A 24811-nucleotide genomic window follows, 5' to 3' on the forward strand; every position below is an offset into this window, starting at 1 on the left:
CATAAAGAAAAGATCCTAAAATGTGCAAGAGAGAAACGTCAGATTACTCTCAGAGGATCTCCAATCAGACTCACAGCTGACTTCTCATCAGAAACCCTACAAGCTAGGAGGGAATGGTGAGATATAGCCCAGGTACTAAGAGAGAAAAACTGCCAGCCCAGAATATTATATCCTGCAAAGCTATCATTTGTGAATGAAGGTGAAATAAAGACTTTTCATAGCAAACAGAAATTGAAAGAATTTGTTGCCACTCGTCCAGCCCTGCAAAAGATGCTTAAAGATGTGTTACACACAGAAACAAAGAAACACGGTCATCAATATGAAAGAAGGTTAAGGAAGGAAAGCTCACAGCAAAAGATCACAGGGAATTCAAAGCATATATTAGAACTTATCTTTGGCAAATGGCAGGGCAAAGTTACCACTTATCATTAGTCACATTGAACGTGAATGGCCTGAACTGTCCAGTTAAAAGACACCGATTGGCTGATTGGGTTAAGGAACAAAACCCATCTATTTGCTGCTTACAAGAAACACATCTTTCCAACAAAGATCCATACAGACTGAAAGTGAAAGGCTGGAAAAAGATATACCATGCCAACAGAAATGAAAAAAGAGCGGGCGTAGCCATCTTAATTTCAGACACCATAAATTTTACCACAAAAACCGTTAAGAGAGACAAAGAGGGACACTACATAATGATTAAGGGATCAATTCAACAGGAAGATATAACAATTATCAATGTATATGCACCTAACTACAGGGCACCGGTTTATCTAAAAGATTTGTTAACGGACTTAAAGGGAGACTTAGACCCCAATACAATAGTACTGGGGGACTTCAATACTCCACTCTCAGAAATAGACAGATCAATAGGACAGAAGATCAACAAGGATACAGTAGATTTAAACGACACTATAGCCCAAATGGATCTAACAGATATATACAGAACTTTCAATCCTACAGCTAAAGATTTTACATTCTTCTCAGCAGTACATGGAACCTTTTCTAGGATTGACCACATACTAGGCCATAAAGCAAGTCTCAGCAAATTCAAAAGAATTAGAATCATACCATGCAGCTTCTCAGACCATAAAGGAATGAAGTTGGAAATGAACAACTCAGGAATCCCTAGAGCATATGCAAACACATGGAGATTGAACAACATGCTCCTGAATGAACAATGGGTCATAGAAGAAATCAAAAGAGAAATCAAAAAGTTTCTGGAAGTAAATGAGGATAACAGCACAACATACCAAAACTTATGGGATACAGCAAAAGCAGTGTTAAGAGGAAAGTTTATATCAATAGGTGCCTACATCAAGAAATTGGAAAGGCACCAAATAGATGAGCTTTCAATTCACCTCAAGGATCTAGAAAACCTACAGCAAACCAGACCCAAATCTAGTAGGAGAAGAGAAATAATTAAAATCAGAGAAGAAATCAACAGGATTGAATCAAAAAAAAAAACATTACAAAAAATCAGCCAAACGAGGAGCTGGTTTTTTGAAAAAATAAACAAAATTGACACCCCATTGGCCCAACTAACTAAAAAAAGAAAAGACCCAAATCAATAAAATCAGAGATGAAAAAGGAAACGTAACAACAGACACCAAAGAAATAAAAAGAATCATCAGAAATTACTACAAGGAGTTGTATGCCAGCAAACAGGGAAACCTATCAGAAATGGATAGATTCCTGGACACATGCAACCTACCTAAATTGAACCAGGAAGACATCGAAAACCTAAACAGACTCATAACTGAGACAGAAATTGAAACAGTAATAAAGGCCCTCCCAACAAAGAAAAGCCCAGGACCAGATGGATTCACTGCTGAATCCTACCAGACATTTAAAGAAGAACTAACTCCAATTCTTCTCAAACTATTCAGAACAATCGAAGAAGAGGGAATCCTCCCAAATTCTTTCTATGAAGCCAGCATCACCTTAATTCCTAAGCCGGAAAAAGATGCAGCACTGAAAGAGAATTACAGACCAATATCCCTGATGAACATAGATGCAAAAATCCTCAATAAAATTCTCGCCAATAGAATGCAACAACACATCAGAAAGATCATCCACCCAGACCAAGTGGGATTTATCTCTGGTATGCAGGGATGGTTTAATGTGCGCAAGACAATCAATGTGATACACCACATTAACAGACTGCAGAAGAAAAACCATATGATTATCTCAATAGATGCCGAGAAAGCATTTGATAAAATACAACATCCGTTCATGATGAAAACTCTAAGCAAACTGGGTTTGGAAGGAACATTCCTCAATACAATCAAAGCAATCTATGAAAAACCCACAGCCAACATCCTATTGAATGGGGAAAAGTTGGAAGCATTTCCACTGAGATCTGGTACCAGACAGGGATGTCCACTCTCACCACTGCTATTCAATATAGTTCTGGAGGTTCTAGCCAGAGCTATTAGGCAAGAAAAAGAAATTAAAGGGATACAAATTGGGAAGGAAGAACTCAAACTATCCCTCTTTGCAGATGATATGATTCTTTATTTAGGGGACCCAAAGAACTCTACTAAGAGACTATTGGAACTCATAGAAGATTTTGGCAAAGTAGCAGGGTATAAAATCAATGCACAAAAATCAACAGCCTTTGTATACACAGACAATGCCATGGCTGAGGAAGAACTTCTAAGATCAATCCCATTCACAATAGCTACAAAAACAATCAAATACCTTGGAATAAACTTAACTAAGGACGTTAAGGTGCTCTACGATGAAAATTACAAAACCTTAAAGAAAGAAATAGAAGAGGATACCAAGAAATGGAAAAATCTTCCATGCTCATGGATTGGAAGAATCAATATCATCAAAATGTCCATTCTCCCAAAAGCAATTTATAAATTCAATGCAATACCAATCAAGATACCGAAGATCTTCTTCTCAGATCTGGAAAAATTGGTGCTGAAATTTATATGGAGGCACAAGAGACCTCGAATAGCTAAAGCAATCTTGTACAACAAAAACAAAGCCGGAGGCATCACAATACCAGATTTCAGGACATACTACAGGGCAGTTGTAATCAAAACAGCATGGTACTAGTACAGAAACAGATGGATAGACCAATGGAACAGAATTGAAACACCAGAAATCAATCCAAACATCTACAGCCAACTTATATTTGATCAAGGATCTAAAACCAATTCCTGGAGCAAGGACAGTCTATTCAATAAATGGTGCTGGGAAAACTGGATTTCCACGTGCAGAAGCATGAAGCAAGACCCCTACCTTACACCTTACACAAAAATCCACTCAACATGGATTAAAGACCTAAATCTACGACCTGACACCATCAAGTTACTAGAGAACATTGCAGAAACCCTTCAAGATATTGGCACAGGCAAAGAGTTTCTGGAAAAGACCCGGGAGGCACAGGCAGTCAAAGCCAAAATCAACTATTGGGATTGCATCAAATTGAGAAGTTTTTGTACTGCAAAAGAAACAGTCAGGAGAGTGAAGAGACAACCGACAGAATGGGAAAAAATATTTGCAAACTATGCAACAGATAAAGGGTTAATAACCAGAATCTACAAAGAGATCAAGAAACTCCACAAAAACAAAACAAACAACCCACTTAAGAGATGGGCCAAGGACCTCAATAGACATTTTTCAAAAGAGGAAATCCAAATGGCCAACAGGCACATGAAAAAATGTTCAAGGTCATTAGCAATCAGGGAAATGCAAATCAAAACCACAATGAGGTTTCACCTCACCCCGGTTAGAATGGCTCACATTCAGAAATCTACCAACAACAGATGCTGGAGAGGATGTGGGGAAAAAGGGACACTAACCCACTGTTGGTGGGAATGCAAACTGGTCAAGCCACTATGGAAGTCAGTCTGGAGATTCCTCAGAAACCTGAAGATAACCCTACCTTTCGACCCAGCCATCCCACTCCTTGGAATTTACCCAAAGGAATTTAAATTGGCAAACAAAAAAGCGGTCTGCAGCCTAATGTTTATTGCAGCTCAATTCACAATAGCTAAGACCTGGAACCGACCTAAATGCCCATCAACGGTAGACTGGATAAAGAAATTATGGGATATGTACTCTTTAGAATACTATACCGCTGTAAGAAACAACGAAATCCAGTCATTTGCAACAAAATGGAGGAATCTGGAACACATCATGCTGAGTGAAATAAGCCAGTCCCAAAGGGACAAATACCATATGTTCTCCCTGATCGGTGACAACTGACTGAACACCAAAAAGGAAACCTGTTGAAGTGAAATGGACACTATGGGAATGGTGACTTGATCAGCATAGCCCTGACTGTTAATGAACAACTTAATACATTATCCCTCTTAGTAGTTTTTTTGTCTGTTCTACTTAATATGTCTGGTTTAATTCTGTAATTAATACACAGTTATTCTTAAGTGTTAAAAATTAACTGAAATGTGATCCCTGTTAAACATAAGAGTGGGAATAAGAGAGGGAAGAGATGTATAATTTGGGACATGCTCAAGCTGACTTGCCCCAAATGGTAGAATTAAAAACATACCGGGGATTCCAATTCAATCCCATCAAGGTGGCATGTGCCAATGCCATCTCACTAGTCCAAGTGATCAATTTCAGTTCACAATTGATCATAATGAAAGGACTAAGAGTCAAAGGGAGCACATAAACAAGTCTAGTACCTGCTAACACTAACCGATAGAATAAATAAAGGGGAGAGTGATCCAACATGGGAAGTGAGATACTCAGCAGACTCATAGAATGGCAGATGTCCTAAATAGCACTCTGGCCTCAGAATCAGCCCTAAAGGCATTCGGATCTGGCTGAAAAGCCCATGAGAGTATTGCAGGCATGGAAAGCCAAGACACTCTGGCAAAAGATCTCTGCGAGTGAGATCTCAGTGGAAAGAACAGGTCTTCAAAGAAGGAGGTACCTTTCTCTGAAGGGAGGAGAGAACCTCCACTTTGACTATGACCTTGTCTAAACAAGATAAGAATCGAAGAACTCAGAGGGCTTCCATAGCCTTGGAAACTCATGACCGGAGCATAGGGAGACTACTGATGCCATAGACAGGAGTGTCAATTGGTAAAGTCAACAACAGGAGTCACTGTGCACTTACTCCTCATGTAGGATCTCTGTCCTTAATGTGCTGTGTATTGAGATTTAATGCTATAACGAGTACTCAAACAATATATTTCACTTTGTGTTTCTATGGGTGTGCAAACTGTTGAAATCTTTACTTAATGTATACTAAACTGATCCTCTGTAAAAAAAAAAAAATTATCAACTCCAACTTGACTCTCGCTGGGATTAAACATGACAATAGGTCTGATCTGATTTCATCATCATTTAAAAAAAATCATCTATTATTTTTCACTTTATGTTTCTGTGTGAGAGCAAACTGTTGAAATCCTTACTTAATGTATACTAAGCTGATCTTCTGTATATTAAGATAATCGAAAATGAATCTTGATGTGAATGGAAGGGGAGAGGGAGTGGGAAAGGGGAGGGTAGTGGGTGGGAGGGACGGTATGTGGGGGAAGCCATTGTAATGCATAAATCCTACTTTGGAAATTTATATTCATTAAATAAAAGTTAAAAAAAAGATACTAAATCATACCGTATGAGCAACTAGAAGTAAGAAGTTCTGAGCCTCCAATCATAAAATTATGTCAAAGAAAAGAAATTATTGATTATTCAGTTGTTATCAGTATACATTTTATACAGGTATTGAAATTTCACACTGCAGCCCATAAATATGTATAATTATTATTAGTAAAGATGTGGGAAAGTTTGTCTTTTTATTTTACACAGAGGTAAAATACAATTATGAACAGTTAATAAAAATAAGGAGGGACTACCCCCAAAAAAAGGTTGAAGATGATAAACCACTACAATAGTAATTCATCATTTCTTAGTAATTACCCCTATAGCAAGGAATTGGGTGCCTGGAGAGTGGGTGAAAGTAAGTTGTATCACTGTATTTTTTTATACTTTGTATTCTATATCCTGGTATTAGCTATTCAAAAGATGAAAATAAAAATCTCCTATTGCCTGTAACAAAGATCCCAACGTATCTATCCTCAATAGCTACTTACTGATTAATTGATCAGAGTATTGTAAACAGCAGAGAAACACAAATAGCGATCTTGCAGGGACTTGTGAATGATATAATTTAGCTACCACCACATGTCCAGATGACACAACTCATCTCCTAACACTGAGGCACTAAACACCTTTGCTCTGCATACCTACAGAAGCCCAAAAGTCAACTCCAGCTAATTTGTGAGGGTGTACTGCTCTCCAGAGAGTTTTTACTAAGAGAATAACTTAACCCATTAAAATAAAAATTTTGCTAGTCTGGCTGCTTTGTGTTTTGGGAAAATCTTCCTTCCAAAGAACACAAATAAGTGGTAACAACTCCATTTAAAATAAAATGTGGTATACATCTCACACAGTCCAAATGAATTGAAATTAAAACTCGTGGGAGTTTTCTTGGCAGCATGGCAGACAAACCTGAAGAAAAATGAGGATAGAGTTCTTGTGAGTGAAAGTCTGGTTGCTCACTTTGTCTCTGAAATTTAAGTTCTTGGGAATCCAGGGGAAGGGCTAGGATAATATACAAATTTTGTTATTTCCACCTCAGGGATCCACATTTATTTAACTGAGAAAACCAGAAACTATGACCAAAGTGAAAGATAGTCCCTTAAAATTGCTCTAGGAAAGAGTACTAGTGATTGAATTTAAGAAGATATTACATGAGTGTGATTTATTCAAATACCCAACAAATATTGATTGATTATCTAGCAGATAAACGTCAGGCTATCACTATGAGAACTGAACATGTGTGTCTGATTACACAGTTTGGTTAGGGAGACAGACAAGTTAAGAAGCATCTGCATCACAGTGTTAGAAACCTCTGAGAGGCTGAGGAATATGAGAGTACCTAGGAAGGACGCCTAATCCTATCCTGGAAGATCAGGAGGAAGGACGCCTAATCCTATCCTGGAAGATCAGGAAAGCTTCTCTAAGAAAGTGCTAGCTTAGCTGAGGTGATAAAAATTACAAGGAGTTTTCCAGGTTAATAGCAGAGAGAAGTATTTCAGGCCCAAAGAAGTACTGATGTGGACATAGATGCAGGAGTATGGAGTACAAAAGAACATTTAAATAAATAACATAGCTAAATTACAGAGGTCACAAGACATTCTGAAAACAGGACTATGTAATTGTATCAACTTTAGCAGGAAACACCAAAAACAGTTATTCTACAATTTAAAAGAAAAAATTGTTCTATAACTGTTAACCTTGAGTCCTATCTTAAGGGCCTGATTCTGACAATGACCCTTCACAATAAGAGCCTTAACAAGGGTATTCTGAGCTAGAATTTGGAGGGAAGATATCAGTCCTGGCAAGCACTTGGGTTGGTGACTGGGCAGGGGAAGGGTTAATGGAGCATGGTGGGAGAATAAAAATTCTCCCCAGTAAGCTTCCTCCGTACCCTACCATCATTCAAATAGCACAGTCCCTGAAAGAAAAGTAAATAAGTAAGTGTTCTCCCAAGTAAACCAGTTATCCCCCTGAATAACTTCTCCTCTGTGAACCACATCCCCACAGAGCCAGTAACACAGATCCACATTATCTAACAACAGAATCTAACTGTATTTTGCACCACAAACACTGTGCCTCTGTTTCAAGCTCATTTTCCTAGAGAAGAACATTAGTCTCCTGCCCTATTGCCCATCCCTGCTACACTTGCTACTTTATCTGGAGAAGTACCAAATTTCCCACCAAAAGTAGCTTCAGTTATATGACTTCTGCCAATGTGCCAGATGAGTGTGAGGAGCAACGTGAATTTGGTATACTCTACCACCCATAAGATGCTGGCCTGGCTTCAATGAATACATTATAGAGAGTGGCATTATTTATTAACTCACAATATGTTAGAACAGGCAGATAGCAGAGGACAGATCAACATTATGAGTAGCTGTCTGTAGATCCTTTGATTTCAGATCTACATCTCAATTATCACTCTTCTCAAGGCACATGCAACTTGGCCAGGTCCACTCTGCCAGGACAATAGTCAGTGCTGAACCTCCACGCAGGAAGAGAGTAGCCTTGCTCTGATTAAGCCTGCCATACAGAGATTGACGTGGCATAAGGAAAATCTCAGGTGTTGTGTTTGTTGGGGGACTATATCAGACACTTGCAGACCTACGAGGTGTAACCTACAGAAGACAGCCACAAGAGGCAACACAGTCCAGTGTAAAGAACACAGGGGCGCCAGCGCTGTGGTGCAGCAGGTTAAAGCCCTGGCCTGAAGCGCCGGCATCCCATATGGGCACCGGTTTGAGTCCCGGCTGCTTCTCTTCCGATCCAGCTTTCTGCTATGGCCTGGGATAGCAGTGGAAGATGGCCCAGGTCCTTGGGTCCTGCATCCATATGGGAGGCCCGGAGGAAGATCCTGGCTCCTGGCTTCAGATCGGCACAGCTCCGGCTGTTTGGCCAATTGGGAAATTAACCAGCATCTCTCTCTATCTCTACCTCTCTCTGTAACTCTCTTTCAAATAAATTAAATCTTAAAAAAAAAAAAAAAAAAAAAAAAAAAACACAGGAGTGGCAGTCAGAGTCTGGGCTTCCAGTTCCAGCTCATCCAGTTGCCCATTTCAAAATCTGGGCTTCGTTTTCATCATTCAGTGGTCACTAAGTTATCACCTGGTGCTGGCTTTCAAGGACTATCTCACCATCATTCCCACATCCCCATACTATCTTTGGGCTATGAATTACTTTCTCTTCCTCACTTGTTACAGCTGTGGCTTCTTGGGGGCAAAAGTCAAAAATTAAAAGAGGAAATCATTCTGGAATGCAAACTTGGTTAGGTATACAGGCCAGGTGATGCCCACCATCGCCATAAGAAGATGCTATACAACTTCTTCAAACATGTTCAAAAGAGCATTCTTTTACAAAGCTTTATATATGATCATACTCCTCTTCAATTTTTCAACACCATAATAATAACCAACATCCTATAAAAAGCTACAGGGCATTACCAAATGAGCATAAACAAAACAGAAAATACAGGTTCATTGGTCATTTTCCTTCACACTCTCCTGGAAGCCTTAGTGAAAGTCTGATGTTTTATTGTGTACAATACGGGGCGGGGGGGGGGGGGTGTCTCCAATCGAAATGGAAACAAAGTTGCTAAGCCTTTGCTTGACAAGGCCACTAAGTCTTTGCTCGAGTTTGCCACACTTCCGCATCCCAGTGACTCAGCGTTTCCAACAATCCAAGATGGCCCCCAGGGGAGGTACCTAGCCTGACAGGAGACTTCCATACTCATGAACAGTATGTGTTCTCGGCTGTGATTGGCCCTTGAGGGTGTGCCCGGCTTGTGTTCTGCCTTACCTTTCAGCTGGTTGGCTCAGTTCCCTTGTGCCCTGGACAGCCCCCTTTCTGTGTCTATAAAAGCTCTTCCCCTCCCAATAAAGTCGAGAACTGAGCTGCACCCTGGGCATTGACTGATCTCTCGGCTCTGGTGTGGTTCCTTTGCCGCTGACACTCATCATCCTGCTCGGCCCCTGAGCTCCCCAGGCTGGCCCTGAAGAGCTCTATCGGACCTGCTGCCTCCTAGCAAGCAGCACAATACTAGTAACTAGAGTTCCAGAGGTCAGCAAACTACAGCTTGGGAACCAAATGTGTCACACAGCCTATAAGCAAATGATGCTATTTACATTTTTAAAGTATTATAAAGAAGAAAGATAATATAATGTGACAGAGACAGAATTGGGTCTATAAAAGCTAAAAATATTTATTCCCCAGTTCTTTGCAGGAAAAGTTTGCCAATCCCAGCGTAAATATGAGCATTCCATTACTTAGACCTTATTTAATAGATGAAAAACTGCAGACTTGGTTGACTTGTGACCTTAATTTCTAAACAGATGGTTAAAATACCCCCCTTAAGGTAAAGCTCCCTGAGACTTGTCTTGACACAAAGAAAGAATAAAAGCCATGTAATCAAGGCCCAATAGGAAAAATAAGACCAGACACTCAAAAACATGAGTGGAGAATGAAGATTAATTACCCAGGTGAAGAGGAGCAAAAGAAAAGGCCCAGAGGTGAGAATAAGGGGCGTTCAAGAAAATCCAAGTGGTCCAGCTAAAGATCAGAGTACAGGATGAGCAATACTTAGATTTGAGTCTACCAAAGTCAATATAGGTTAGAAATAAAAGGACTATGCACAAAGAAATATGTGGATGTTACCCTGAATGCCCTGGAGAGCAACTGGAATTGCAGTCCACTGCTATCATCAATACTTATCACTAAGCCCAGAGCATCCCCCGACAAATGAGTCAGACCCATCCTGAAATGGGAAGCCATAATGGTAGTTATTGAGCGGAAGGTAGGGAATGTTATTGGATCTCAGGTCCACAAGTCTTTGAAGATCCATAAAGCATCTATTTCACTCTCACATGTTCCTAAGTCCCCCAGATGGGTTTACCCATTTCAGACAGAATTAAGGATATCAGCAGAAATACTCTGAAAATAAAAATCTGAGACTCAGGAGAATCTCCCAGGGAAACATATGTTGACAAAACACAACACCAAAAGAAATATTACACTGCTTTCCATTGAGGAATGGTTATTGTATTGTCCACCACAGAACCAGAAAGAAGTTATCTCATTTATCATGTACCTAGGTAGGGGGAAAATTTTTTGAAAAGTAACACTACTCAACAAACTGAAATATGAACCTGCATTGCAACTTGCATCTATGCAATTTCCTTCTGGATTATAGAGTCAACACCTGTTTTGAAGATTCTTATGCAAGATGCATCCTTCTGTTCCGATACCAAACTAATCATGTACAAAGCTTGCTAGGTACCCAAGAAGAGAAGACGGACCCAGGACATAAGAGCCTAGATTCTGGTATCTATCACAGGTTTCAAGAAACAGCAGGTCAGGAGCTGCAAATTATGTCTGCCATTGGCCAATAGGATCAAAGAAGACAGAAGTGAATTTCCATGCCCTAAGGGAGCCAAAGCCTACCTCAGAGCCACCAAACACAGGTACAGTGGGAAGCATATTAGGAAATGAACATGAAAGACACATCAGCTGGTGCCACAGCTCAGTAGGCTAATCCTCCGCCTTGCGGTGCCAGCACACTGGGTTCTAGTCCCGGTAGGGACACCGGATTCTGTCCCAGTTGCCCCTCTTCCAGGCCAGCTCTCTGCTCTGGCCCGGGAGTGCAGTGGAGGATGCCCCAAGTACTTGGGCCCTGCACCCCATGGAAGACCAGGAGAAGCACCTGGCTCCTGCCTTCAGATAGGCATGGTGCGCCGGCCACAGCGGCCATTGGAGGGTGAACCAACGGCAAAGGAAGACCTTTCTCTCTGTCTCTCTCTCTCTCTCTCTCTCTCACTGTCCACTCTACCTGTCAAAAAAAAAAAAAGAAAAGAAAGAAAGAAAAGAAAGACACATCATGCATCATCCCATCAGGGTGGATTAGAATGAGACAGTGGGAGATGATAATTGCTGACATAAAGAATTTAATGAACCAGTTACTTCTCCAAGTGACCAGAGTTTGAAACGACCTTTGAACAACTCCTGCACATGGCTTAGATAGATCCACTTTGCAGCTCTTCTCCAGCCAGGGCCACAGGGACCAATCCTTTCCAAGTTTCTAACAGTTTCCAACAGTGTCATCTGACAGTGCTTCACTTCAGTGACTACTTCCTATCTCCTGCTTCCTGGGATCCCTTAGAGAATGACTGGACACTTATACAGGTGCAATACAAAGGTAGAAGAGTTAATATCCCACAGGACATGTGTTGACCAAAGAATGGGTCACAGTTGTTAATATACCATCATTCTCCCTTTCCTCTTTTTGATGAACAGTTCTGAGGTGCATTTCAACAAATTCCCCACAAACGCCCTTGGAATGGACTGCCATTTGATTTTAACGGTCACTAGATCAGTAACTTGCTTTTCAGTGGCCTTCCATGCTTTCTCTCTTTTTACTCCCCTGTCTGCCTGGGATCACATTCCTAAAAAAGCTATCAGCACACCAGGTTTTCTTCAGTACTCACTTTTAGAGGAAGCCAGATTAAGACAGAGGCCATATACTGCCCTTGGCCTCCACTTTTCTCCAGCCATGCTGCAGATTTCATTGCTTTAGAGCAATGGTTTTTAAGCTGTGATCCAGGACACTGAATTTACTCATTAATTCCATATGTACTTAATGTCCACTTGCAATGGCACTTTTCTGGGTGTCAGGATGTAACAATGAACAATGTCACTGTTCACAGGAACCTTCCACCCAAGAAGGAAGAGACAGATAATGATCAAGCAAACAAAAAAACAAGGTTATCTTACAGAATCACAAAAACTGAGAAGAAAAAAGTAACAAGCCAATGTGACAGTGACAGGGATGAATGAATGAGAAGAGGGTGGATCTTTTAGATAGTGTAAGGAAGAAAATCCTTCCTGGAGAGGTGACATTTGAGCTTAGCACTGAATCTCAACAAGGAACTGATCACAAGAAGCTCTTATAGGAAAAGCTTCCAGGGAAAAAGAACGGTGAGTACAAAAGCCTTGAATGGAAAAAACACTTGATATCTTCTGAAGATAGCTTGCCTGGGGCACACAAGTAGATTAACTTACCTTGAGGTTGAAGTGATGGAGGGCTCACCCTAAAAGTCAACATCAGACAGTTCCCAGAACCATCCCTCCTCCCAACTTTCTTACTGGTTCAAGCATCATTTATGCCTTCTTCTGAGGATGAGGACTTTTTCTCTTATTCATTATGCAGAGAGGAGTCTGGGGAGCCCTCCCTGTGAGTTTCCCCAACGTTGGTGCCTTTAATATAGTCTAGGTCCCAACATGATTGGAAAGGACACAAGACTGGTTAGCTGGGCTCGGAAAAAGTAATGTCAAAGTAACCACATCGTGGTTAAGGAGGTGGTAGGCAAAAAAGAACCTTAGAAAATAAATTTAAACATAAAAGTCAAATACCAGCGCAGAATTCTGAGACATCAAAAGATACATTCCTATATCCTACTGGAATGACATCAAAGCGTTTGACAAATGGTATGAATGGTATGTTCTTCTGCTTAAGATCAGGGCGATTGTATTATTCCATCCAGGATCTTAACAAATCTGTCCCTCAAAAGTTCCAGCTGAGTCTAATGTTATCAGCCAAATAGTGCAGAGGACTGTTTACCAAATAGAGATATAGATTACAAGCACAGATATAGATCAATACATAGATAGAGTCACATACCTAGATAGAATGCTACTTTCATGCACCTTAACTAAGCCCACAGGTAGACCCCTCTCCCTCAGAAGCTCCCCTCATCTCTTAAGGCAGTGCATTCTCACACTTTCCTTTCTTTCCCTGATTCTACTTAATACCGGCTCCCCAACCCTTTATTAGCTTAGAGTGTTGGTGTTAGCTCCGACCAAATTCAGGCCACTAGACCAGTGACAATTATTTTTTGAGGTACCAGTATAAAGCTGTACCTTCTAAAGTTTTGTACACCTAGTCCTGATTTCAGAGAGGCAAACAAAATAATACCATACAACACTTTTCCCATTAAAAACACAACTTCCTTATCAGGACCTCAGAGACTCCTCCTGTGTAATCATAGTGTGCTTCAGGCTAAGCAAAGTGTGGGATCCCTGGTCAAATTTTCTTCCTCCCATCATTGGAGAGAAACTTTTCCCCCATTTCCATTTGAATTGTTAATCCTCTCCCGTTGCTGTTGGCAGAAACATATATCTTATGTCATTTTGATAAAGTTGTGCATTTAATGTTCCTACAGTTAAGTGAGAGGGGAAAAAAATTCCTAACATTTTTAAAACGAGGCACTTGAAGCAGCAGAGAGAACACTATGTCGAATGACTAATTCCGAGGTAGTAGGTTACCCCCAGGAACATACATCATTCTCCAGCCTGCAGAAATAGCAGACATTTTTCATTTCTCTCCTCAGCACACACTCAGTTCTATCCCCCACTCTGTGGGAAGGAGGGTGTCTGGCTTTGTTCCTTTGGACCATCTGACACATTGAGAAGAATTATGTTTTCCAAACCTTTCTCTCCCAAAGGAAGGAAAGGCAGTAAGAGTATTCAAGCTCACCACTCTCCCATCACTCATGATCTGGGACTAAACAGAGAGAACATGAGAGTGAACAGGAGCTCAATGGGTCTACGTCTAAAGCCTATGCCATTGTCCCCAACAATACAAAGGAAAGCAGCAAAGGTGTCTGCCATGACCTCTCTACTGTTTGGTGGGTCATTCTAATCAACAGATACCACTAAGACTCTGGTCAAAGCTGGAGAGTGAGCACATACAAGAGAGCAACTCCTGGGCTGATTGCCTCAGTAGATGCCAGACGTGATCCAGCCTTTCTTCAAGTACATCTTCTCTAGGACATAGGAACAAACAGCAAAGGATTCAGAGTCAAAGTGACTATGCCAGGACATCAGAATGCTTTGAACTATGGGGTGGGGGTTTTGAAGAAGAGGAAATGGGTTCAAAAATGAACTCCTCAGGGTTTCCCTCAAGATCAAGCAGCAGAGCTGATATTTGGACCCACTTCCTCTTGACCCCAGACTCACCATGCTCCTTCTACTAGGAAACTCTTCCCACGGAAGCAGAGCTTTCGCGGGGGGCAGTGGGGAATCATGGCAGAACCATCCTTCTAAGTAAGTCTAGGGTAACCTCTCCATTTCTCTTGTTATAAGGAGAAGCCTGGATTTTTGAAAGTGATCTTTTAAAAAATGTTTTCTATTTTTTTTACTTGAAAGGTAGGTAGAAGAGAGAGACAGAGGAGAGGAGGAAAGGGGAGAAGGGAGGGAGGGAGGGAGGGAAGGAGGGAGGGAAAGGGTCCTGTTAGGAGGTCTCCTTATGCTTGCCACGTCCCTCAAGGACCCAGTCCTCCTCCCAGGAAGAACAGACTGGAGTTGGAACTACATGCTCATGCAAGGATGTTCACCCAATCTCAAACTCAGGCACACACACCTTCACTAGGATCTAGCAGGTAAAAGCTAGTGGATAAAAGTAAAAAAGATTTATATAGGGTTTATTAGGAACCACGAGCTATGCTACCCCTTTTATCATTTCATTCTCCCAGTGACCCTACGATATGGGTGTTATTCTCCCTGATTTACAGAAGGGGAAGTTGACAGCCAGTGAGACTGAGTCTATTACCAGCATCTTTGAAATGATGAGTGGGGAATCCAGGAGTCAAACACAGGCTTATTAGATTCAAATTCCACCTGTGATATAACAGTCTCACCCTACAGAGAAAATCCACAAGAGGCAGATCTTCATATCACAAACATTTGTTCCCAGGAAAGTCAGATTGATCTACATCATTTTTATTAGGACAGTGCATCTTTTCCAGAACAAGACTGGTCTTTTAAACTGCCACAGAGTTCACACCAAGAGAAATGTGTGTACCAAGCTGTCTCATTTGTAGGTGGCAGCCACCATGATTTGAAGAGGATTAAACATCGGCAATGGCATCTGCGACTTCTGGGGTCTCTGAAGCCTGCCAGGATAAATTAAATGTAGCATTCCTCGCACCATCCTTTACCACTAGCGAGTGGTAGATTCACTCACTCTGAGTAATAGTACAAACACAGAACAGGGAAAATGTATGATATACTGGGAGCTTTAGCTTATGCAAGAAAAATGGCTCATTCTTCTCTCCCCACAAGCTGCACACCTCCATTAGTTCATAGTCCAGCTGCAGAGTTATCCTTCAAAAGACAAGGAATAAAGACACTTGGACCAGACAGACAGGGATTGCCATTATCAGCATTGCCTTTTTCCCCACTGTGTGATGTCATGGATTTACTCATTCTATGAATAGTTAGTTTCTGTTCAGCACCATGCCAGAGACAGTGGACAGCAAGGGAGAGGAAAGAGGTCCCTGCCCTCAAGGAGCTCATGGAGTAGTGGGAGAAACTGACAACACAGATCGACAATTATAATACAGCATAGGCATGGCAGGAAGAATAGTGCATTCAGTATCATTTGTGTGTCATGCTGCTTCTCTGAACTTCTGTTTCCTCATCTGTAAAATGGGAAAGATGATAAGCACCTATTTCAAAAGGCTGCAGTGAGGCTTAACTGCGATATGGGATGGAAGACATTTCTAATCCATCTGGCAAGAATCATACAATCTGTGGTTTTGACTACTCGTGTTCCAGTTTAAATGAGAAAACTAGTGGAAGAGAAGCAAGATGGAAATGTTGACAGGGCAAAGAGATGGCCAAGAAGTTGTGTTCTATACCATGTTCTGCTGAACCTCCTATGCTTCCCTGAAGCCCTTGGGTTGATGTGGAATGAGGGCAAGACACAGGCAGGACTGTGGATTGGAAAGCCCACTGTACCTGCTCAGCTAGGACGCTCTGTCTTCATGGTTTGATGCATTTTGGCTCCATGTAAGATTTCATTTAGAGAAAAGTTTCAGATCCAGAACAGCAGCAACAAAAATCCTCATGAGCCACTTGATATCAAACTTCTGGGAATTCAAAAGCTCTCTGGCAAAAGGTGTGATTGGAATCTGATTAAGAAAGCCCCGTGAGGAGGAATCTTTGTTACTATTAGGAAATATAATTAGAAACAAAATACTCTCTCAACAAGGAAATCTCTCCACAGTAATAGAACAAAAAGAAAACAAATCTATTACTGAGTAAGCATTAAACCGGAATTTGTTGTGTATCACAGTCATTCTACTAGGACATTGCAAAGACAGAAAGAATTCTCATACTTTGAAAAATTCAAACAGATATAATCCATTGTGTACAAGAAAGAGGACTTGACATCACCATTTGTCACATACATTTCATCCTAAATTCACCTGGTAATTGAGGTGACCCCCCTATATTGGTTGATTAGCTTCACACCCTTATGTGCAATATGGTACACAGTGCCAACTGGGGAGCTCCAACCTCCCAATGAAACCAGGAAATCAGAGTGCTATCACTAGTACTTAAATGATGTCTGCACTTCAAAGGGACAGCTTCTGTGTTCCTGACAAAGACATTCATAGGTTGTAAAACAAGCAAGAGATGTATAAAAGATTTACATCAGAAAAAGCATAGAACTCACTTAAATTGTTTTGTCTTTTCATTAACAAAAATCGTATATATTTTATGTACAACATGATGTTTAGTAATATGTATACACTGTGGTATGACTAAATAGAGCTAACCAACACAATCATTGCCTCACATAATTACCATTTTTTTCCTCAGGACCTTTAAAATCTACTCTCAGCACTTTTTAAGCATGTAACAACTTCACTCACCATGTTCAACAACACATCTCTTAAGTTTGTTCCTCCTATCTAACTAAATTGTGTACCCCTAACCAACATGCCTGCAACCACCACCCCCTCCCCCCGGCCAGGGAACCACCATTCTGCCTTCAGCTTCTGTGAGTCTTAGCTTTTCCAGACTGCACCCTTGAGAGAGGTCACACGGAGGCTGTCTTTCTGTGCCTGGTTTATTTTGCTTAACAGAATGACCTCCACTACCACCCATTTTGCCAAAAATGGCAGTATTTCACTATTTTTTATGGCTGAGTAATATTTCACTGGGTATACATATCACATTTTCTTTATCCATTTATCAACTGGTGGACAATTAGGGCAAGTCTGTATTTTGGCTATTGTGAATAAACCACAAGTTTTTAAACCAAATGCCCCAAGAAAAGGGAGAAGGAAACCTCACTTTATCAGGGAGAATTCTGCTTCTTTTTTATTTTCCATTATATATCTGACCTTGCTAAGAAAGGGGGAACCATCTTGAAATGTTGCTGATATATCATCTCCTCTCCAGCTGGACAGGAAAGTGTGAACAAACAGATCCAGGGAGATTGGCTATAAAATAGAGTTTTCCACAGTTCAAAACATGGGACTGCATGAAATGGAAGTACTTATGAGGACATGCTTTCTCATATGTGTTTCCTATGTAATCCTGGTTTTTATCTCTTGGCTGCTCTCGCTGTAGCCGAAGCAATGTTTTTTCTATGACCACTTTACCAGCAATCACCCCTATAGCCACTGAAAACCTGTCCCACTGTCAGATACTTCTCCATAAAAGAACGCCTCAGAATCTGCAGCTACACTGTTTATTTACAAATTCTTATAATTATTTCTGTAATTATTTCCCACTTTGTGGAGGCAGAAAATTTCTTTCTTCTTTTTCTAAAATTCACACATAAAACTGTCTTTTTACAGTAGTTCCAAGTATCTAGAAAAGTAGCTGACATATAGTAGGTCCTCAATAAATATTTGTTGAATGAATGAATGAGAAAATGAATATGTGATATACCCAGATCTCGAATATGTCAGTCTTAAGAGTCAGGGTATAGGTCTATTTCATATTAATTCAGCAACATTTGGAAAAGAAAAAAAAGTAACCCCGACTTCCAGTTCCTGCTCAGCCTTCTCTGAGAAACCAGAAGCAGAAACACAAAGCACACAGGAGCCCCTTCATCACTATTATTTTACCTTCAGCTCAGCTCAAGTCCCACCCACCCTTCCGTCCTTCCATCTTTAAGCTAAATGTGGTGATTATTTTCCCCAAACATCCCACTGGGAAAAGAAGGGGTCTGCATCAGATCGAGGAGAGCTGGGAGAAGAGAGGAGAGCAATAAAATCCATCTTTAAAGCCATCCTGTGGTTTGCCTGCAGGGTTGTTGCTGCTTTCGTCTTGTTTCTCAGTGATGTCCAGCCCAAACATCCACGCTTTCTAAAGCAGAAATAAGTTGTCCCTCAAGATCAATACAGAAATAACTGACATTTCCCTCAGACATTAAACTTTCATTTGGGTGAGAAAAAGACAGGGAACAGGGAGGAGTGCAGAAGAATTCTTGGAATAAAACTGACTTTCAGCCACATCTTAAATGGCAAACACCCTAACATGAGTCAAATGCCTGAAAAGCGGTAGAATATGAATCTGACTTCTGGGGGAAATCCCGCAGGATCGTCCAACTGTTAAGAAGGACCTGAACTATCCATTAGTTTCCTCAAGCAAAATACAGAGGACATATTCCAAATAATGAAAATGATCAACAGAACTGATACATTTTCTTTTTTAAAATAATTTATTGATTTATTTGAAAGTCTGAGTTATGGAAAGAGAGTGAGAAACAGAGAGAGAGAAAGAAAGTGAGAGAGATCTTCAATCCGCAGATTCACTCCCCAGTTGGTCACAACAGGTGAGGTTGGGCCAGGTTGAAGCCTGGAGCCAAGAGCTTCTTCTGGGTCTCCCACATGGGTGGCAGGGGCCCAAGCAGTTGGGCCATCTTCCACTGCTTTTCCCAGGCTATTAGCAGGGAGCTGTATCACAAGTGGAGCAGCCGAGACTGGAACTAGGACCGGCTCCTGATAACATTTTATTTTTAAAATGTTTGCAATGACATAAAAATTGTGCATATCTATGAGTCATCATGTGCTATGCATGTATCCATTCTATAATATGCAAACATGGTATACATATGTATCTTCTCAAACACATAGCATTTCCTTATGGTGAAAATGTTCAGAATAATTCCCTCCAGCTTTTTCTTTTCTATTTATTTGGAAAACTACAAGAATATTATCATTATTTATAGTCATCCTACGGTACAACAGAACATGAGAACATCTAACTCCTATCTAAATACTACTTGTTAACCATTAGATAAAATTTCCCCCTCCCTCCCTATGCCCTGCTTTGCTCAGCCTCTGGTAACTACCATTGCACTCTCAACTTCTGTAAGACAACTATTTTAGATTCTACATGACAGTAAGGTCATGCTATGTTAGTATGCACCTGGCTTATTTCACTTAACGTAATGACCTCCAGTTGTACCCATGTTGTTGTGAGTGACAAGAATTCAACATTTTATAGCTGAATAATATTCCATTGAATCAATGACTCGCAATGCAAAATGAATTAAAGATCTAAATGCAGTCTTGAAACTACTAGAGGAAAACAGGAGAAATATTTCAAGACATTGAAATGGACAAGCATTTCTTGGTGTGGGGCCCTAAACACACAGAAAACAAAAGCTAAAATAAAGAAATTAGATTTCATCAAATTAAAGAGCTTCTACACAGCAAAAGAAATAATCAACAGAGTGAGGAAACAATCAAAAAAAGGGGGAAAATGTGTGAAAGTTATGTGTGTAACAGCGAGCTAATAACTAGAATATAAGGGAAATACAAACAGCTCAACAGAAAAAAAATAATAATAATCCAATCTTAAAATGGGGAGTAGATCTAAACAGACATTTTTCAAAAGAAGAAAGAAGACAAAAGGCTCAACATCAGCAAACATCAGGGAAATGCAAATAAAAACCACCAATGAGATATCTCTTCACTGCAGTTACATTGGCTACTATCAAAAGATAAAAGAGAGCAAGTGCTGAGAAGGATGTAGAGGAAAGAGAATCCTTGCACCCTATTGCTGGGTATGTAAATTAGTTAAGCCATTGTTGAATACAGTATGGAGGTTCCTCAAAGTCTACAAATAGAACCACCACCGTTTGATCCAGCAGTCCACAACTGGGTATATTTCCAAAGGAAATGAAATTAGTCCAGTCTATCAGAGATATTTGCACTCCTGTGTTTATAGCAACACCATTCATAATAGCCAAGGGATACCATTATTTACTTAATTATTGCATAATCATAAACAGCTTTTGCTACTATTGTGACTGCTATTTTACAGGTCGGGAAATAGTCTCAGAGAAGTGAAGGTACTCACCTAACATTACACAGCTAGTAAGTGGCAGAGTCAGGATGTGAACTTGTATCTGATGACTTCAGAGTTCCAACTTCACTGTACCACCTGGCAAAGAAACAAATGCAGACAGAAAATACTGAGCCAGAAGAAGATAAATTTGGCAATTTCTTCAGGATTCTGGCTGAGATGATCTCGTAGGATCTCATACCTGGAGGCTTCTGAAGACAGCAGTTTACCCACTGCCAGACTTTTATACCTGACCCAAATCACGAGGAAACTGGATTGATTTGCCTACACATCATAATTGGACTAGGTACAGAACACATCTGACCTACAATAAGATCATTTTTGATGTACCCTGTGGACTCTTTTAAACTATTTCACATATACCATTCCATTTTTGTTAAATAAATGTAATTGCTCCTGGGGTATAAACAGATGACACTGCTTCCCAGGAATAATTTGCCAAGACTGGAACCACTGTGTAATCTCGTTTTGCAAGAAAAAGCCCTAAAGTTCTAGTTTTAGACAACCCTAATTCCCAGGAATAGACATCAAGTACATGGAGAGGTTTGGTTGTGAATGTTCATCCTATAATATAATGTGTTATCAAAAAGCCCCCACAGCACAGCCACCGTATTTATCAGATTTAAGATTCTCCATTTTAACCCTGTACTCCAGCCTTAACACTTTTTTTTGAGATCAAAAAAGGAACTTCATTTTTAACTATTCCCTTTAGAATTAAGTAGTGGAGCATACAGAATAGGTGATCAGAGTCCATTACAACCTGGGTAAGACAGAGTCATCCACTCAGTCTCATGTTAAGTCCCAGACTGTTCATTACTCCATGGGTGGACTGATGAACAGAACCACCAGGGTTTCCTGACCTCATATTGTTTAGTCTGTGAAGGGAGAAACCTAGGAAAATAAATGCAACAATCAATAAACAGCTTTTATTATGGTAAATGCTGCAAAGGAATAGTGAATTGTGCTATGAGAGGATGTAAAGAGGCAGGAAGTTCACGGATACAACCATTAGGTTTAGATCTTAGAAAGGAAAAGGTGTTCATTAGGAGAAAACGCAGATATAAAATCATCATATTCAGGTACTAGCGGAAAGGAAAGATTGGCAGGAACAACAGTAACACTGGATGCCAGCGAATCTGAAGTAGAACTGATTTTTAGAACACTCAGACTTCTGCTCTCTTGAGTATCACAGACTATTTGAGTCGCAACGACTTTTGAGATTATCTCATCCAATCTTTCACCCATGATAAGAATCTCAAAACTCTTCAGTGATTTAGGAACCATTTCTAAGTTTATCTAGGCTCTGGTCATATAGTACATTAACAAAACAAAAGCTCTGCCTGCCTGGAAATAATTATGTTCTGGTGAAAAGAACCAGACAATAAAAAAAATAAATAAGTACAGAATGTATTAAAGGCTAGAATGGCTGTGGAAAAAAATGAGTGCTGGGAAGGGAAAATCCCTGGGAATTCTATCTCAACAGAAATGTCTAGAAAGTGGGCATTGGTATGAAGATGACATGATGATAGAGACTTTACAGGAATAAGAGAGTGGGGTATGCAGCTATCAGGGAAAAGGGTGATTCTCCTGGTTGCTGAAAGTTGGTGATTCTCCTAGGAGCATAAGGAGACCAGTGTGGTTCAGGCTGAGTGAACAAGGGTAGGAAAGGGGTTGGAAAGAAAGGCAGGCGAGAACAGAAGAATAGTTTGTGGAGGATCTGTAAGACCTTATAAAATCCTGAGCTTTTACTTCATGTGAGATGAGAAATTATTAGGCATGTGGAGGGTTCTTAAGAGGAAAGCAGCATAAAATTACTTCTGTATTTATAAAGGCACTCTGGAGACCAAGCACAAACACAGGGGATTGAAGACTATTGCAAAACCAAGGCAAGCAGATTATGATTACTTGAAACCAAGGACTAGGGTAGAATTAGTGAGAAGGAATTATATTCTGGGTATGTATAAAAGGTATGGGTGACTGATGGATTTGACATGGAGTATGAGAGAAAGAAAGGAAACCAAAGTGACCCCAAGATTCACGGCCTGAGCAAACGAAACAATAGAGATACCATTAACTGAGATTAAAACTGGGAGGCCAATATCTTGGGGAAAAGACTCTAAGGAGATCAGGTTGCAAAAGTTGTGTGATTGAGAGTTAGTGGAATGGTGTGTAGGCAGTTGGTTTTACTGGAGAAAGTTCAGGGAAGAGACCTAAGCTAAACATTTACATTTGAGAGTACAAGATGAGATTACCTAGGAGAAAGCATATGGAGAATTAGTGAGGTCCAAGGAGTGGGCTCCAAAGTCCTATTAAACAGGCAATCTCATTCATTATTCATACATTTATCATGTGCTATTCATATAAGCTCAAGAAGTAGAGATTATTTTCCCTGCCTGTACATCTAGGCTGGTGCTACGACTTGCTTTGTATAACAGATTGGCATGAAAGTGTCAGTGTGCTTGTAGTGAGCCTAAGCATAAAGAGGCCTTGTGTATTCCATTCTGTCTCTCTTCAGAACCTGCTGCCACCACATATGCTAACTTCTAGGAAGATGAAAGGCCATGACAAAGAAAGCTAAGGCATATCACCTAGCAGCCAACCTAGCAGCCAGCCAACCTCCAGTGAGGTCAACCTAAACCACCCAGCCCCTAGCAAGCCCAGCAGCTGGCAACAGATACATGAGAAAGCACAATCTTCATTGCCTGAATCCAGTCTGGAAGAGCAGAGCTACCCAGCTGGACCCTTGTCTCATGAGAAAGAGTAGATGGTATTTGTTTTCAACCACTTGCTTAGGGTGATCTTCCAGGTAGTAATAGTTAAATAATACAACCTAGCCTGACTCTGTATTTCCAAATCCTACTTATCCCATTTCAAATGTGTCACCCTCCATGAAGTCTGTCTAATGTCTAAGTCAGGTCTCACTTCACTGAGACCCTGTGATATTTAACCTTCCTGAATTTCTCAAGATAAACCTGGCTATGTTTCTACGATAAATATCTGTGGGTTAATATATCAAAGATGTATTTCTTGATTTCTTGATTGTTCGTGGCTAATGGGAGTTGCCAGGGAGTTTAGCTTCACACAGTCACTCAGGAATTCATGCTGATGCACACAGCACCATCTTGTGATGTTGTCTCAGACATAAGCTTCAGAGAGAAATCATGGAGAACTCCGATCAGTCTGGCCACATCTGCTCACTGCTCTTCATCAAGGCCTGGCCATATGGTCTATTAAACTGCAGGAGAGCTGTACATGGCAGGGAGCATATGTATAATTGTCTGTGCCTATGCTATCCTTTCTCATGGTACCATTCCTTTATACCTTTGATTTATCAAATGTGAAATCTCCAAACTCAAGACGGGGCTCAAGGATATGCATCCTATGCCATGTCTCACGGTCCTCACAGTTAAATCTCATACTTAGTTTAACTATCTGCTGTTAGCATCTTCAAATTCTAATTTTTAAACAAATTGTCTGTTGATCCTGGACTTCAAATTATGTAGCTGCTGTCATTCTTAAAAACCTAGTAATTCTCGGCTGGTGCCGCAGCTCACTAGGCTAATTCTCTGCCTGTGGCGCCGGCTCCCTGGGCTCTAGTCCCGGTTGGGGAGCCGAATTCTGTCCTGGTTGCCCCTCTCCCAATCCAGCTCTCTGCTGTGGCCCAGGAAGGCAGTGGAGGATGGCCCAAGTGCTTGGGCCCTGCACCCGCATGGAAGACCAGGAGAAGCACCTGGCTCCTGGCTTCGGATCAGCACAGCACGCCGGCTGTAGCAGCCATTTGGGGGGTGAACCAACAGAAGGAAGACCTTTCTCTCTGTCTCTCTCTCTCACTATTTAACTCTGCCTGTCAAAAAAAAAAAAAATCTAGTAATTCTCAACCTACATGAAATCATTGGAAGAGCTTTCAAAAAATACAGCTATCAAATTCGCTCCTGAAAATCAGGTAAACCAGACTCTGAGAATGAGACCTGGCAATGGCAGTGTCTAAAAATCTAATATTTAGCTAGGATTGCACATCACTACCTCAATACCATGACCCTGAAAACCTTGCTTGGCATTT

The 24811-nt window shown here is 40.7% G+C and overlaps 1 long non-coding RNA gene across 28 annotated transcripts in view; it reads right to left on the reverse strand.

Moving 5' to 3' along the window:
* LOC149126097 (uncharacterized) overlaps positions 1–24811 on the reverse strand; it is a 434465-nt gene that overhangs the window by 132864 nt on the left and 276790 nt on the right. For 17 of the 28 annotated variants that reach the window (XR_016236315.1, XR_016236296.1, XR_016236303.1 and 14 more), the window contains one exon: positions 20746–20829. This is a non-coding gene — a long non-coding RNA (uncharacterized LOC149126097). Of the gene's footprint in view, positions 1–19102; positions 19380–20745; positions 20830–24811 lie in introns of those variants that run through there. The other 11 variants (XR_016236310.1, XR_016236294.1, XR_016236309.1 and 8 more) reach the window with 1 other exon arrangement.

Source organism: Oryctolagus cuniculus, chromosome 6 (genome assembly GCF_051225735.1).
Source record: "Oryctolagus cuniculus isolate XC-2025 breed Fujian yellow rabbit chromosome 6, ASM5122573v1, whole genome shotgun sequence".
Lineage (NCBI taxonomy): Eukaryota > Metazoa > Chordata > Mammalia > Lagomorpha > Leporidae > Oryctolagus > Oryctolagus cuniculus.